The sequence below is a fragment of the Erinaceus europaeus genome, chromosome 11, assembly GCF_950295315.1.
Source record: "Erinaceus europaeus chromosome 11, mEriEur2.1, whole genome shotgun sequence".
NCBI classification, from domain to species: domain Eukaryota; kingdom Metazoa; phylum Chordata; class Mammalia; order Eulipotyphla; family Erinaceidae; genus Erinaceus; species Erinaceus europaeus.
The window spans coordinates 70,661,414-70,678,723 of NC_080172.1; the positions used below are offsets into that span (position 1 = coordinate 70,661,414).

Genomic DNA, 17,310 nt, shown 5'->3' on the forward strand with positions numbered 1-17,310 from the left:
ATATTTGTATTTGTGTTTATCCCTGTGTGCTTCCAATTTTACCCACCGTCTCATTCACTATTCATCATCATCATCATCATCATCATCATCATTATTTTTCTCTGCCCCTCCCCTCCCCCTCTCTCTCCCTCCCCCGCTCCCTTCCCCTCTCTCCCCCTCTCCCTCCTCCCTCTCTCCCTCTCCATCTCCCTCCCCCTCTTTCCCTCTCCTTCCCCGTCTCCCGTCTCCCTCCTCCCTCTTTCCCTCTCCATCTCCTTCCCCCTCTCTCCCTCTCCCCCTCCCCTATCCCTCCCCTTCCCTCTCTCCCTCTTCTTCTCTCTTTGCCTCCAGGGTTATCCCAGCACAGGGTTATCTTAGATGCCTGCACTAAGAATCACTATTAATATGACATGGGGGAGGGGGAACTAGACTTATTATCTCAAGCTCTCTAACTGCCTATAACATAGCCCTAAGCACAAATATTTGCCTCAGCCTAAATATTTAATGTATTAAATCTGCAAAATTACCAAACTCTGATAATGGGATTAAATTGTTCAAGGAGCTCTAAAAATGTATCTGCAAATATAGCTCTTTAAACATCTAAGTCAACTACAACTTTAGGCCAGACAGATCAAGACCATTTGGCTCTGTAAGTATCTAAAATACAAAGATGTTCAGATACCACTAAAAAGGTACAAAGCATAGTGAAGTCAAGTATATTAATATAAATACTGACCATTGGGTTATCATAGAAAACAACCTCGGGCTGTAGTGCAGTGGGTTAAGCGCAGGTGGCGCAAAGCACAAAGACCGGCATAAGGATCCCGGTTCGAACCCTGGCTCCCCACCTGCAGGGGAGTCGCTTCACAGGCGGTGAAGCAGGTCTGCAGGTGTCTGTCTGTCTCTCCCCCTCTCTGTCTTCCCCTCCTCTCTCCATTTCTCTCTGTCCTATCCAACAACGACAACAACAATAATAACTACAACAATAAAACAACAAGGGCAACAAAAGGGAATAAATAAATAAAATAAATATTAAAAAAATTTAAAAAAAAAAAAAAAAAAGAAAACAACCTCCCTCAACTAACCTGGTTATAATAATAAATTATTGATATTCTAGGCTCTTTCTAAGAATACAAGAAACCCCTTGTATTCTCTTTAAGATTCTTATTTCTCCTGGTCCTGGAGGTGGCGCAGTGATAAAACTTTGGACTCTCAAGCATGAGGTCCCGAATTCCTGCCGATCCCTGGCAGCACATGTGCCAGAATGATGTCTGGTTCTTTCTCTCTCCTTCTATCTCTCTCATAAAATAAAATAAAATAGATTCGTATTCTCCTAGTACCTATAGGACTGTGCCTATACTTATTGATATTTCTTCTATGATTCCTTAACACCATACCACCTCTGTTGACTTCAACCAAATCACTGCTGATGCTGCCACCCCACATCATGCTGCTACTGAATTCTTTTATTTATTTATTTATATTTATTTATTTATTTATTTGCCTCCAAGGGGCTCTGTGCCTGCATTACGTATCTACTGCTCCTAGAGGCCATTTTTCCCATTTTCATTGCCCTTGTTGTTATTATTGTTGTTGGCTAGGACAACAGAGAGAAATTGAGAGAGAAGGGGAAGACAAAGAAGGGGAAAAAAGGATAAACACCTGCAGACCTGCTTCACCACTTGTGAAGCGACCATCCTATAGGTGGGGATCCAGGGGCTCAAACCAGGATCCTTATTTCAGTCCTTGCACTTTGCGCCATGTGCGCTTAAACCACTGTGGTACCCACCCCAACACACACACACATACACACACTTAATTATTACTGTGGACTCTAACCACAGATACCTAGCATGAGAAGTCAACCTTACAACACTTCAAATCTGGTGAGATGTTACCTAACACATGGGACTGTTGGAGAATAGGCCCACTGTCCATTCTGGAAAGTCCAGGCCATTGTTTCCATAAGATCAGAGCAGGTTGACCCCCCCCCAACTCTTCCTTCAGGTCTAGAGAAGGGCTGGTCTCTAGAATTTATGACGGCTGGACCCCCGGACATGGGCACCTTTCTACACATGCAATCTCTCCCATTTTCCTTCTTTGATTAAAAGCCATGGATTACTGTATTAACTTTAAAGCCCCAGCAAACATTGCTCAGCTTTTCCTCTCTCCTGCTGCCCTAAAGTGCCTGCAATTTACCTCCAGGAAAATGTACACTGTAAAGCTTATGGTCAAACAGTCTATTGATAAAAATGTAACTATGCATTGTGTTGCTCTATGTTTCGGTTAATAGATACCCCAAACCTTTCCCCAAAATTATGGCCTATATCTACCTGCTTTTTCTTTCAATAAAGGAATTGTCCTCCTAGGCTTTTCCCAGTGCTGACTGTCCTATCTCTCTGCACACTTTATCCTCCAAACGCTGAGCTACACCAGGACTCCCATGGGCTGCTTTTGACCTCTGTCTCCCAATGGCTGGGAAGACGGGCGGACCCAGAGCGAGCCTGTATGGAACTACTTATATTCGTGTTAGACATCATATCATTTAACTAAGTAATAGATACCAGATATAGGCTAGAATTTAGTACTGGGTACAGGTGTACATGTGTCAATAAGCAAGGGGCAATTATATAACTCAAATAATAGGTGCTCAATAATAGTTGAAATGCCTAAAGAAAACATTATAAAATCTCTAATCGATTGGACTTGGATCAAATTAATTGGGCAGCCTAGCAGAAAGGCCCAAAGAAGACAGATCCAAAAAATCTAATTCTAGTTGGGCTCAACAAATGACACTCAATGCTTAACAACTGGGAGAAATTCTAAAGTCTTTATCGTCAGGTAAAGAGAGGACTACAAAAGTTGGATAAGGGCAAGAGACTGGCCCACTTAATAATGGCCCTTTTAGTCAATAGCATGCAACCTCATTATCTGGGGTCCTAGCTAGGGAATCCTTGGACTCCTACACAAATATAATGGGCCTAGACCTCTAATGGATCCCCGTCTCTCTACCACCACTAGTCACTTACATCAGGAATGGCATCATAAGCCCTCTTGTGGGCCCTCCCAGGACATTACCCTCACCATAAAGCAGTGACAGTAGGATAGCCCCAGTTTCCGAAGGGAGATTGGGGTATCCTGCCCTGCCAGTCAAGCAAGATTGGTCCTGAAATGAGTGCAGCCTGCAGTGTTCCCCAGCTGTGACCATGAGCTACAAGCCCAGACCAGTACAGACTCAGAAGTTACACAGGCTCTGGTGCTAAGTGTGTGTGTGTGTGTGTGTGTCCTGGGTCATGTGGATGGAGGTAAAAAGATAATTATGGGAAGTCAGGTGGTAGCGCAGTGGGTTAAGCGCAAGTGGCACAAAGAGCAAGGACTGGCTTAAGGATCCCGGTTCGAGCCCCCCCCCCCCCCACCTGCAGGGGAGTCGCTTCACAGGTGGTGAAGCAGGTCTGCAGGTGTCTATCTTTCTCTCCCTCTCTCCGTCTTCACCTTCTCTCTCCATTTCTCTCTGCCCTATCCAACAACAACAACAATAATAACTACAACAATAAAAAACAACAAGGGCAACTAAGGGAATAAATAAATAAATAAATACTTTTTTTTAATGTTGGGGGGTCAGGGGGTAGAGCAGCAGGTTAAGTGCACGTGGTGCAAAGCACAAGGACCAGCTTAAGGATCCTGGTTCCAGACTCTGGCTTCCCACCTGCAGGGGAGTTGCTTCACAGACGGTGAAGCAGGTCTGCAGGTGTCTGTCTTTCTTTCCCCCTCTCTGTTTTCCCCTCCTCTCTCCATGTCCCTCTGTCCTATCCAACAACAAATGACATCAACAATAACAATAATAACCACAAAAAGGCTACAACAACAAAAGCAACAAAAGGGGGAGGGAGTTAATTATATCCATAGATTTTTTTTTCAAGAATGGGAGCTTACTCACTGCCCTAATCCAACTTTCTAGCCCTTTTTCTCTACTCTGACACCATTTTTTCAGACAATATATATATATTTCTCTTTAGTTGCCCTTGTTGTTTATCATCATTGTTGTTATTATTGTTTTTATTGTTGTCGTTGTTGTTGGATAGGACACAGAAAAATTGAGAGATGAGGGGAAGACAGAGAGGGGAGGGAAAGACACCTGCAGACCTGCTTCACCGCCTGTGATGAGAATACCCTGCAGGTGGGGAGCCAGGGGCTCGAACCGGGATCCTCATGCCCATCCTTGTGCTTCGCAACATATGCACTTAACCCACTGCACCACCGCCCAGCTCCCTCAGACAATATTTTTATCCAACTTCAGGTTAGCTATGAAACCCAAGTAAAACTACCATAATTGTGTGTCCCCAGCAACATGCCTAAAATGGACTTTCTAGCTTTCTTCTACCTTAAGATCCCTAATCTCATCTGCTCTATTCCTTCTTTTGGGCTCCTATTCATTAAACCATTTTGTCTCAATTTATGTCCTTCCTTTTTCCAGACATCAAGTTGCAGGGGCTACCATGACCCCATCCTGAATTCTCTGGGCAGATGACCTCACCAGTGTGTCCTGGAACCTCACCTCTCCAGAGCTCTAGGGAAAGATACAAACAGGCTGGGGATATGAATTGACTTGTGAACACACACGTCCAATGGAGAAACAACTACAGAAGTCATAACTCCTAACTTCTGTACCCCACAAACAACCTAGATCCATACTCCCACCAGGGGAGAAGTGATAGGAGGAAGAAGATAAGAGGGCTTTGAACTCCAGCCCCATCAGTACCCACAGAGAGAGGGGTGGAAAAGGAGAGGGACATATGGAGGTAGTAATGTTGTCATGAGTGGTTTGGAAGGGAAGAGAGGATTGGATCAGGAAGAAAAAGGGGCCAATTATGTAAATGTAGACAGATAGTTGTAGAGATGATGGTTGGCCCATGTCCACAACCTTAGGGGAACTGTGGTGGACTGCAGTGGGGTGACAGAAGATTCAGAACCCTGGTGGTGGGAATGGAGTGGATTTATATCCCTGTTGACATGTAATTTTGTAAATCATTATTAAATCACACATAAAATTAAAGAAATTGTACCAATGTGTCAACAACTGTACTATAAACCATTACCACCCTCATTAAATAAATAAATATTTTAAAAAATAAATAAATGGATGGGCAAGATAGCATCATGGTTAAGCAAATGGCTTTCATGCCTGAGGCTCTGAAGTCCTAGTTTCTTTTTTTTTAATTTTTTTTTTTTAATTTAAGAAAGGATTAATTAACAAAACCATAGGGTAGGAGGGGTACAACTCCACACAATTCCCACCGCCCAATCTCCATATCCCACCCCCTCCCCCGATAGCTTTCCCATTCTCTATCCCTCTGGGAGCATGGACCCAGGGTCATTGAGGGTTGCAGAAGGTAGAAGGTCTGGCTTCTGTAATTGCTTCCTCGCTGAACATGGGCGTTGACTGGTCGGTCCATACTCCCAGTCTGCCTCTCTCTTTCCCTAGTAGGATGGGTCTCTGGGGAAGCTGAGCTCCAGGACACATTGGTGGGGTCTTCAATCCAGGGAAGTCTGGCCGGCATCCTGATGACACCTGGAACCTGGTGACTGAAAAGAGAGTTAACATACAAAGCCAAACAAATTGTTGAGCAATCATGGACCCAAAGCTTGGAAAAGTGGAGAGGAAGTATTAGGGAGGTACTCACTGCAAACTCTAGTATACTTCTGCTTTCTTACTTTGGTGCCATACTCCAAACTCAGTCATTTTCTGCTTTGCGTTTCTGCTTCTTCTTTTTTTTTTTTTTTACATGCATAACGTTCCCCAGATTCCCATTTAGCAATACAACCCCCACTATTTCATTCATCATTTTTCATGGACCTGTATTCTACCCACCCATCCACCCACCCCAGAGTCTTTTACTTTGGTGTAATACTCCAATTCCATTTCAGGTTCGACTTGTGTTTTCTTTTCTAATCTTGTTTTTCAACTTCGGCCTGAGAGTGAGATCATCCCATATTCATCCTTCTGTTTCTGACTTATTTCACTCAACATGATTTTTTCAAGGTCCATCCAAGATCGGCTGAAAACGGTGAAGTCACCATTTTTTACAGCTGAGTAGTATTCCATTGTGTATATATACCACAACTTGCTCAGTCACTCATCTGTTGTTGGACACCTGGGTTGCTTCCAGGTTTTGGCTATTACAAATTGTGCTGCCAAGAACATATGTGTACACAGATCTTTTTGGATGGATGTGTTGGGTTCCTTAGGATATATCCCCAGGAGGGGAATTGCAGGGTCATAGGGTAGGTCCATTTCTAGCCTTCTGAGAGTTCTCCAGACTGTTCTCCACAGAGGTTGGACCAATTGACATTCCCACCAGCAGTGCAGGAGGGTTCCTTTGACCCCACATCCTCTCCAGCATTTGCTGCTGTTACCTTTTCTGATGTGTGACATTCTCACAGGAGTGAAGTGATATCTCATTGTTGTCTTGATTTGCATTTCTCTGACAATCAGAGACTTGGAGCATTTTTTCATGTGTTTCTCGGCCTTTTGGATCTCTTCTGTGGTGAATATTCTGTCCAATTCCTCCCCCCATTTTTGGATGGGGCTATTTGTTGTCTTGTTGTTGAGTCTGGTAAGCTCTTTATATATGTTGGTTATTAAACTCTTATCTGATGTATGGCATGTAAAGATCTTCTCCCATTCTGTGAGGGGTCTCTTGATTTGGGTAGTGGTTTCTTTTGCTGTGAAGAAGCTTTTTAATTTGATGTAGTCCCATAGGTTTATACTTGCCTTAGTCTTCCTTGTAATTGGATTCGTTTCATTGAAAATGTCTTTAAAATTTATGCGGAAAAAAGTTCTTCCAATATTTTCCTCTAAGTATCTGATAGTTTCTGGTCTAACATCCAAGTCATTGATCCACTTGGAATTTACTTTTGTATTTGGTGAAATACAGTGATTCAGCTTCATTCTTCTGCATGTTTCAACCCATTGTTTCCAACACCATTTGTTGAAGAGACTCTGCTTTCCGCATGTAATAGTCTGGGCCCCTTTGTCAAAGATTAGATGTCCATAGGTGTGGGGCCTCATTTCTGGGCTCTCAATTCTATTCCACTGGTCGGTGTGTCTGTTCATGTTCCAGTACCAAGCAGTTTTGATGACAATGGCCCTATAATATAGTTTGAGATCTGGCAGTGTGATGCCTCCAGTTCTGTTCTTTTTTCTCAAGATTGTTTTGGCAATTCTAGGTCTTTTCTGGTTCCAGATAAACATTTGTAGCATTTGTTCTATTCTCCTAAAAAATGTGCTTGGGATGTTGATGGGGATAGCATTAAATTTGTAGATGGCTCTGGGTAATATATTCATTTTGATGATGTTAATTCTTCCAACCCATGAGCATTGAATATCTTTCCACTTCTTTGTGTCTTTTTCAATTTCTTTGAGTAGTGACTCATAATTTTCAGTATACAAGTCTTTCACTTCTTTGGTTAGGTTTATTCCTAGATATTTTATTGTTTTTGTTGCTATAGAAAAAGGAACTGATTTCTGGATTTCAATTTCTTCTAACTTAGTGTTTGCATAGAGGAATGCCACTGACTTTTGAATGTTAATTTTATAGCCTGACACCTTACTGTATTGCCTGATGATTTCCAAAAGCTTCTTGCTGGATTCCTTAGGTTTTTCCATGTATACTATCATGTCATCTGCAAATAAGGAGAGTTTGACTTCTTCTCTTCCAATCTGTATTCCTTTAATTCCTTGCTCCTGCCTGATTGCTATGGCAAGAACTTCCAACACTATGTTGAATAGTAATGGTGATAGTGGGCAGCCCTGTCTAGTACCTGATCTGAGGGGAAATGCTTCCAGTTTTTCACCATTGAGTATGATGTTGGCTGTAGGTTTGCTATATATAGACTCCACTATCTTCAGGAATTTTCCATCTATTCCTATTTTTTGCAGTGTTTTGATCATAAAGGGATGTTGTATTTTGTCAAAGGCTTTCTCTGCATCTATTGATATGACCATGTGGTTTTTGGTCTTGCTTTTGTTGATGTGGTGGATCACATTGATTGATTTACGTATATTAAACCAACCTTGCATGCCTGGGATAAACCCCACTTGGTCATGATGAACAATCTTTTTGATATACTGCTGTACCCGGTTGGCTAGAATTTTGTTCAATATTTTCGCATCTATGTTCATCAGAGATATTGGTCTGTAGTTTTCTTTTTTGGTTGTGTCCCTGTCTACTTTTGGTATCAGGGTGATGTTGGCTTCATAGAAGCTGGCAGGGAGTATTCCAGTGTCTTCAATCTTCTGGAAGACTTTTAAAAGTAGAGGTATTAGTTCTTCTTTGAAAGTTTTGTAGAATTCATTTGTAAAACCATCTGGTCCAGGACTTTTATTTTTGGGAAGATTTTTGATAACTGTTTCAATTTCATTAGCTGTGATGGGCCTGTTCATGTTATCCACTTCCTCTTTACTTAGTTTTGGAAGTTGGTAGGTATCTAGGAAATCATTCATTTCTTCCAGGTTCTCTAACTTGGTGGCATATAGTTGTTCATAGAAGCCTCGCATGATATGTTGAATTTCTGCAATGTCTGTTGTGATATCTCCTCTTTCATTTACTATCTGATTTATTTGGGTCTTCTCCCTTTTTTGTTTTGTGAGTCTGGCTAAAGGTTTGTCGATTTTCTTTACTCTTTCGAAGAACCAACATTTACTTTCATTGATCTTTTGTATGGTTTTCCTATTCTCAATGTTATTTATTTCTGCCCTAACTTTAGTAATTTCTGTCCTTCTGGTTGCTTTAGGGTTCCTTTGTTGTTCTTCTTCTAGGTCTTTAAGATGTGCAATCAGGCTGTTTATTTGTGCCTTTTCTTGTTTCCTAATGTGTGCTTGTATAGCTATGAACTTCCCTCTTAGGACTGCTTTAGCTGTGTCCCAAATATTTTGATAGCTTGTGTCTTCATTTTCATTGAACTCTCGAAACATTTTGATTTCTTCTTTGATTTCCTCTTTGACCCAGAAGTTGTTAAGAAGTGTACTGTTGAGCTTCCACATTTTGGCACTGTTACTAATCTTTTGTTGATTGTTAAGTGTTAGTTTAATTCCACTGTGGTCTGAGAAGATGCTTGGGATGATTTCAGTGCTCTTGAATAGGCTGATGCTGTCTTTGTGGCCTAACATATGGTCTATCCTTGAGAATGATCCATGTGGATTTGAGTAAAATGTGTATTCCAGTTTCTTGGGATGAATGACTCTGAAAATGTCCAATAGTTCTAGTTTATCTATCTCTTCATTTAGCTCCCTTATGTCTTTACTGATTTTCTTCCTGGATGATCTGTCAAGTTGAGATAGTGGGGTGTTGAAGTCCCCTACTATGATTGTGTTACTGTTAATAAATTGCTGTAGCTCTTTCAGTAGAAGTTTGATATATTTAGATGGCTTCTCATTGGGTGCATAGATATTAATAATTGTTAAGTCCTCTTGATTGACTGATCCTCTGAGCATTAAGTAGTGTCCATTCCTATCTTTTTTAATCTTATGTATTTTAAAGTCTATCATGTCAGATATGAGAATAGCTGTTCCTGCCCTTTTTTGTGGGCCATTGGCTTGAATGATAGTTTTCCATCCTTTCACTTTAAGTCTGTGTTTGTCTTGTTGAGTTCGGTGAGTTTCCTGTAGACAACATATTGTTGGGTTGTGTTTTCTGATCCATCTTCCTACTCTGTGTCTTTTAATAGGTGAATTCAGGCCATTCACATTTATGGATATCAAAGATTGAAGATATTTTAACGCCATTCTTGTAGAGTTTTAGAGTGTTTTGATATATGTTCTATTTGTGGTGGTCTGGTTGTTTATAGGAAACCTTTCAGAACTTCTTTCAAGACAGGCTTGGTGATGGTTGCTTCCTTCAACTGTTGCTTGTCTGAGAAGGTTTTGATGCTTCCATCTAGTCTGAATGATAGTCTAGCAGGATATAGTATTCTTGGCTGAAAGCCTTTCTCATTGAGCCCTCGATAGATATCTTGCCATTCTCTTCTGGCCTGTAGTGTTTGTATGGAGAAGTCTGCTGCTAATCTTATGGGTTTTCCTTTGTAGGTGACTCTTTGTTTTTCTCTTGCAGCCTTGAGGATCCTTTCTTTATCCTTATTCCTTTCCAATCTAAGTATGACATGTCTTGGTGTCTTTAGGTCTGGGTTAATTCTGTTTGGGACCCTCTGGGCTTCTTGAATCTTTATGTCTTTGGTGTTGTCTAGACTAGAGAAATTTTCAGCTATTATGGCCTGGAGAACGCTTTCTTCCTCCCCTTCTCTTTCTTACTCTGGTAAGCCAATAATGCGTATATTGTTTCTTTTGAAGTCATCCCATAGGACTCTGTTGTTGTTTTCAGCATCTCTTAATCTCTTTTTGAGATCTCTTACTTCTTTTTTAGTTGTCTCTAATTCATCCTCAATCTTGCTAATTCTGTCTTCAGCCTCATTGATTCTATTCTCTCTGCCCTCTACTGCTTTCTGGAGTTCATCTATTTTGTTGCCCTGCTCTGATACTGTTTTAGCTTGTTCAGCTAGTTGCCTTCTTAGCTCAGCAATTTCAGCTTTCAGCTCTCTAATAACCATGAGATTATTAGAATTTTCTTCCATATTCTCATTTGTTGTTCCTGCAGTTCTGATTACAATTTTTTCAAATTCTTTACTCACTCCTGTTATTATTTCCTTAGCTAATGTTTGGATGTTGAACTCGTTGTTTTGTGCTTCGCCCTCTGGAGGACTTTTAGCTGGACTCTTGTCCTGGTTTGAGTCTCCATTATTTTTTCTTGTTGTTTTAACCATTTTATATAAGTTAAGAGGTTTTTCAATCCCTGAGTTGGAGTTCAGTGGTGTAAAAGCCTTTTTTTTTTTCCCCTGTAGGCTATGGTAGCCTGAGGGCTTTTAAACTATCAATAGGCTTCTTAGCTTAATCAATGACTCCTGACCAAGAGATAAAGCAGGGTGTGGCAGAGATAATCCAGTGGTTATGCAAAGAGACTTTCACAGCCCTTCAGCTATGCCACCGAGGTATAGGTCTTCTCCTGAGTTTCCCGGTTAGATCTCTGTGCCCTGGTGTCCCTCCCTGTTGCTGCTCCAGATTCTGAGGGTAGTAGCAATGGAGACTCAGAGTTGTACTTGGTGAGTCTCTGGGGAGTCCTTTCCTCCCTTCAGCTGTCCCCTTGTTGGTGGAGCAGACTGGAGGTGGTGTCTCCACTGACAAACTGTTGAACTGTTAGCAGTCACTTAATCTCTCCTTAGGCCCCTCTCTCCTCTCTATCACCAGCCACGCGTGTTTGTACTCACAGGTGATTTACTGGGTTCCTGTGGTCATTATAGTCCTGTCTTGTTTTTGGTCCGGGTGGTCTCCTTTGGTATTCCTAGTTGATCCGGGAGAGGAGAGGAGAGGAGAGAAAGCGATCTGCTGCTCGTAGCTCTGCCTCCGGAAGTCCTCTTTTTTTAATTTTTTAAAAATAATAGATAGGGCATTTGCGATTCAACTTCCTGAGGCGGAGCTACGAGCAGCAGATCGCTTTCTCTCCTCTCCTCTCCTCTCCCGGACCAACTAGGAATACCAAAGGAGACCACCCGGACCGAAACAAGACAGGACTAGAATGACCACAGGAACCCAGTAAATCACTGGTGAGTACAAACACGCGTGGCTGGTGACAGAGAGGAGAGAGGGGCCTAAGGAGAGATTAAGTGGCTGCTAACAGTTCAACAGTTTATCAGTGGAGACACCACCTCCAGTCTGCTCCACCAACAAGGGGACAGCTGAAGGGAGGAAAGGACTCCCCAGAGACTCACCAAGTGCAACTCTGAGTCTCCATTGCTACTACCCTCAGAATCTGGAGCAGCAACAGGGAGGGACACCAGGGGACAGAGATCTAACCGGGAAATTCAGGAGAAGACCTATACCTCGGTGGCATAGCTGAGGGGCTGTGAAAGTCTCTTTGCATAACCACTAGATTATCTCTGCCACACCCTGCTTTATCTCTTGGTCTGGAGTCAGTGATTAAGCTAAGAAGCCTATTGATAGTTTAAAAGCCCTCAGGCTCCCATAGCCTACAGGGAAGAAAAAAAAAAGAGGCTTTTACACCACTGAGCTCCAACTCAGGGACTGAAAAAACTGTTAACATATATAAAATGGTTAAAACAATAAGAAAAAATATTGGAGACTCGAACCAGGACAAGAGTCCAGCTAAAACTCCTCCAGAGGATGAAGCACAAAACAACGAGTTCAACATCCAAACATTAGCTAAGGAAATAATAACAGGAGTGAGTAAAGAATTTGAAAAAATTGTAATCAGAACTGCAGGAACAACAAATGAGAAAATGGAAGAAAATTCTAATTATCTCATGGTTATTAGAGAGCTGAAAGCTGAAATTGCTGAGCTAAGAAGGCAACTAGCTGAATAAGCTAAAACAGTATCAGAGCAAGGCAACAAAATAGATGAACTCCAGAAAGCAGTAGAGGGCAGAGAGAATAGAATCAATGAGGCTGAAGACAGAATTAGCAAGATTGAGGATGAATTAGAGACAACTAAAAAAGAAGTAAGAGATCTCAAAAAGAGATTAAGAGATGCTGAAAACAACAACAGAGTCCTATGGGATGACTTCAAAAGAAACAATATACGCATTATTGGCTTACCAGAGTAAGAAAGAGAAGGGGAGGAAGAAAGCGTTCTCCAGGCCATAATAGCTGAAAATTTCTCTAGTCTAGACAACACCAAAGACATAAAGATTCAAGAAGCCCAGAGGGTCCCAAACAGAATTAACCCAGACCTAAAGACACCAAGACATGTCATACTTAGATTGGAAAGGAATAAGGATAAAGAAAGGATCCTCAAGGCTGCAAGAGAAAAACAAAGAGTCACCTACAAAGGAGTCCATAAGATTAGCAGCAGACTTCTCCATACAAACACTACAGGCCAGAAGAGAATGGCAAGATATCTATCGAGGGCTCAATGAGAAAGGCTTTCAGCCAAGAATATTATATCCTGCTAGACTATCATTCAGACTAGATGGAAGCATCAAAACCTTCTCAGACAAGCAACAGTTGAAGGAAGCAACCATCACCAAGCCTGCCCTGAAAGAAGTTCTGAAAGGTCTCCTATAAACAACCAGACCACCACAAATAGAACATATATCAAAACACTCTAAAACTCTACAAGAATGGCGTTAAAATATCTTCAATCTTTGATATCCATAAATGTGAATGGCCTGAATTCACCTATTAAAAGACACAGAGTAGGAAGATGGATCAGAAAACACAACCCAACAATATGTTGTCTACAGGAAACTCACCGAACTCAACAAGACAAACACAGACTTAAAGTGAAAGGATGGAAAACTATCATACAAGCCAATGGCCCACAAAAAAGGGCAGGAACAGCTATTCTCATATCTAACATGATAGACTTTAAAATAGATAAGATTAAAAAAGATAGGAATGGACACTACTTAATGCTCAGAGGATCAGTCAATCAAGAGGACTTAACAATTATTAATATCTACTCACCCAATGAGAAGCCATCTAAATACATCCAACTTCTACTGAAAGAGCTACAGCAATATATTAAATGGACCTACCCTATGGCCCTGCAATTCCCCTCCTGGGGATAGATCCTAAGGAACCCAACACATCCATCCAAAAAGATCTGTATACACATATGTTCTTGGCAGCACAATTTGTAATAGCCAAAACTTGGAAGCAACCCAGGTGTCCAACAACAGATGAGTGGCTGAGCAGGTTGTGGTATATATACACAATGGAATACTACTCAGCTGTAGAAATGGTGACTTCACCGTTTTCAGCCAATCTTGGATGGACCTTGAAAAAATCATGTTGAGTGAAATAAGTCAGAAAGTGAAGGATGAATATGGGATGATCTCACTCTCAGGCCGAAGTTGAAAAACAAGATTAGAAAAGAAAACACAAGTCGAACCTGAAATGGAATTGGAGTATTACACCAAAGTAAAAGACTCTGGGGTAGGTGGGTGGGTGGGGAGAATACAGGTCCATGAAAAATGATGTATGAAATAGTGGGGGTTGTATTGTTAAATGGGAATCTGGGGAATGTTATGCATGTACAAACTATTGTATTTACTGTTGAATGTAAAGCATTAATTCCCCAATAAAGAAATAAATTATTAAAAATAATAATAGATAGATTTTTAAAAATAGATTTTTAAAAATGATAGAGAGGGAGAGAGACAGAGAGACAACTGCAGCCCTACTTCACCACTTGTGAAGCTTCCCCTCTGCAGGTGGGGGCCAGGGGCTCAAACTCAGGTCCTTGAGCACTGTAACATGTGCGCTTAACCAGGTGCGCCACCACCCAGCCCCCAAAGTCCTAGGTTCTAACCCCCCATACCACTATAAGCCAGAGATGTGCAGTGCTCTGACTAAAAAATAAATAAATAAAACCTAATAAGAGTATATGACAGATACTGAAATAAATATTTTTTTAAAAAAATGAATCCATAGGGTGCCAGGCAGTAGTGCAGAGGGTTAAGCGCACATGGTGCAAAGCACAAGAACCAGAATAAGGATCCCGGTTTGAGCCCCCAACTCCCCATCTGCAGGGGGGTTGCCTCACAAGCCATGAAGCAGGTCTGCAGGTGTCTGTCTTTCTCTCCCCCTCTCTATCATCCCCTCCTCTCTCCATTTCTCTCCGTCCTATCCAACAACGACAATAACAACAACAAGGGCAACAAAAATGAGGCAAATGGCCTATGGAAGCAGTGGATTCATAGTGTAGGCACCAAGCCCAAGCGATAACCCAGGAGGCAAAAAAAAAGGGGGGGTAGGTGGGGGGGGGAAGAGACCTGCCAATATACCCATGGCCTTAGTCCCAACCCCTATAACATCATGTTCCATAAAGTTCCATCAATCAGAGCACTGAGGACCACCGTGGACTCCACCTGCACAGAACAAAGCATCAGTTTGCTGCAGAATGGCTGTTCCTAGCAGGCCCTCATTCTTTTGGTTAGGCAAGAGACAGAGACATGATCTTTATAAGGCCTCTGCTTAAATGCACATGTCTCTTGAGGATAGCAGACGAACCTTGGGGGTCTAAATAAACTGAGTAAACTTGATTTCCACCATTAGAACCTTAAGTTAATTAGCTAATTATCATTTTTGTGAGCACGAGAGTCTATTTCGAAAGGGACAAGGCACAGGATAAGACTTAGTAAAAGGAAAGTTAGGGGAAATAGCTTGGTATGTCAGAGCACAGAATCTGTATGCCTGAGGCCCCAGAGGTCCCAGGTTCAATCCCTGACACCACCATAAGTTTGAACTGAGCAATAATCTGGTCTCTCTCTCATGAAAATAAATAAAATAGTGGGGAAGCAATTACAGAAGCCAGACCTTCTACCTTCTACAACCCACAATGACCCTGGGTCCATGCTCCCAGAGGGATAGAGAGTGGGAAAGCTATCAGGGGAGGGGGTGGGATATGGAGATTGGGTGGTGGGAATTGTGTGGAGTTGTACCCCTCCTACCCTATGGTTTTGTTAATTAATCCTTTCTTAAATTAAAAAAAAAAAAGAAAATAATGATGAGGAGGTAGTATAGTGATAGAGTTTTAGACTTGCAAACATGAGGTCCCAAGTAAGATCTTCGGCATGGTATATGTCAGAATGCTGCTCTGGCCTCTCTCTTCACCTCTCTATTTTTAACTCATAAATAAGTAAATAAAATGAATCAAAAAATACAGTGGAAAAGAAAAAAGATTAAGTTAGAGGAAACAAAAGGGAGGTAAGTTATCAGACCAGAAACACCACATAGAAGTTCACTATATCTTCTCATTCAATCTTTTTTATTTTAACTTTTTTATTATTATCTTCATTTATTTGTTGGATAGAGACAGCCAGAAACCAAGAGGGAAGGGGGTAATAGAGAGGAAGAGAGACAGTGAGACACCTGCAGCCCTGCTTCACCACTTGTGAAGCCTCCCCCCCTACAAGTGGTGGACAGATTTTGGGATATGGTTAGTTTTCAGATAGAAGATGTAAAACAAAAATTTAACAACTAGCCAAACTTGAGGAATCTGGATGACAAAGTAATAATAACACAAGCAAAAAAGTCTTTCAGAAAAAAAGTTGTCTTGGGTGTAGCAAGTAAACCCAAGCAGGATGATGATGGAAGACTTGCAGCTAGAAATCGCCTGGCTGTCATGAAAAAAAAAAAAATGCAATGAGAGAGAAAATTAAGCAGAAAGAACATGCTGAGACAGCAAACTCCATAATTCCAAAAGAGGTTGATAAACTAGTGTTTGATGCTGGACTTTTCAGAGTTGAAATCTCCATTAAATCATTCTCAGGACTTTCTATCTCTCCTGAATGTCTTTCTCAAAGACTTAGAACACCTCAGTTTGGCAGCAGTGAAGTGACTGGGAGCAAAGTGGAGGCAGACCGTCTGACATAGGTGATGCCCCAGAGATTTCTCAGCCAGTATTATTTGAAAATAAAAGTCACACTGTGCAATGTCATCTTCTTGACTCTCCACGTCCAAGCTACAGTAATCCATTCATTCAGATGGAGAAGAAACAACAACATGCCAGGCAAGTTTCTTTTGGTGATGATCTGATTACCTTTTCACCTCTCAGGTCTCTCAGTGGAGAACAACCATAAGAATCCTAAATTAAAAAACAAAGCTTTCTTCTTCATACTATCAGTGCTGTGGTTCCTTCTTACATTGTTAAAAAGTATGTGTTTCTGTTCATTCCTGTTCAATTATTAATACTTCTCCTTAAGGGATATATTTTGTATATTAACCAGGCAGATTAAAAATATGTTGTACCTTGAAAAAAAAAAAAAGCGGGAGTCGGGCTGTAGCGCAGCGGGTTAAGCGCAGGTGGCGCAAAGCACAAGGACTGGCATAAGGATCTTGGTTCGAACCCCGGCTCCCCACCTGCAGGGGAGTCGCTTCACAGGCGGTGAAGCAGGTCTGCAGGTGTCTATCTTTCTCTCCTCCTCTCTGTCTTCCCCTCCTCTCTCCATTTCTCTCTGTCCTATCCAACAACGACAATAACAATAATAACTACAACAATAAAACAACAAGGGCAACAAAAGGGAATAAATAAATAAAATAAATATAAAAAAAGAAAAAAAGAAAAAAAAATAAGCACAAAGACCCATGCAAGGATTCTGGCTCCCCACCTGCAGGGGGGGTCACTTCACAAGCAGTGGAGCAGATCTGCAAGTGTCTGTCTCTCTCCTTCTCTATCCTCCCGTCTCTCAATTTCTCTGTCCTGTCCAATAAAATGGGGAAAAAATGGCTGCCAGGAGTAGTGGATTCATAGTGCCAGCACC

At 41.5% G+C, this 17,310-nt stretch overlaps 1 protein-coding gene across 1 annotated transcript in view; it reads left to right on the forward strand.

The window, feature by feature from the left end:
- Nucleotides 1-17,310, forward strand: part of GPR89A (G protein-coupled receptor 89A) — a 327,321-nt gene that overhangs the window by 269,967 nt on the left and 40,044 nt on the right. The gene's annotated exons all lie outside the window — the stretch shown is intronic.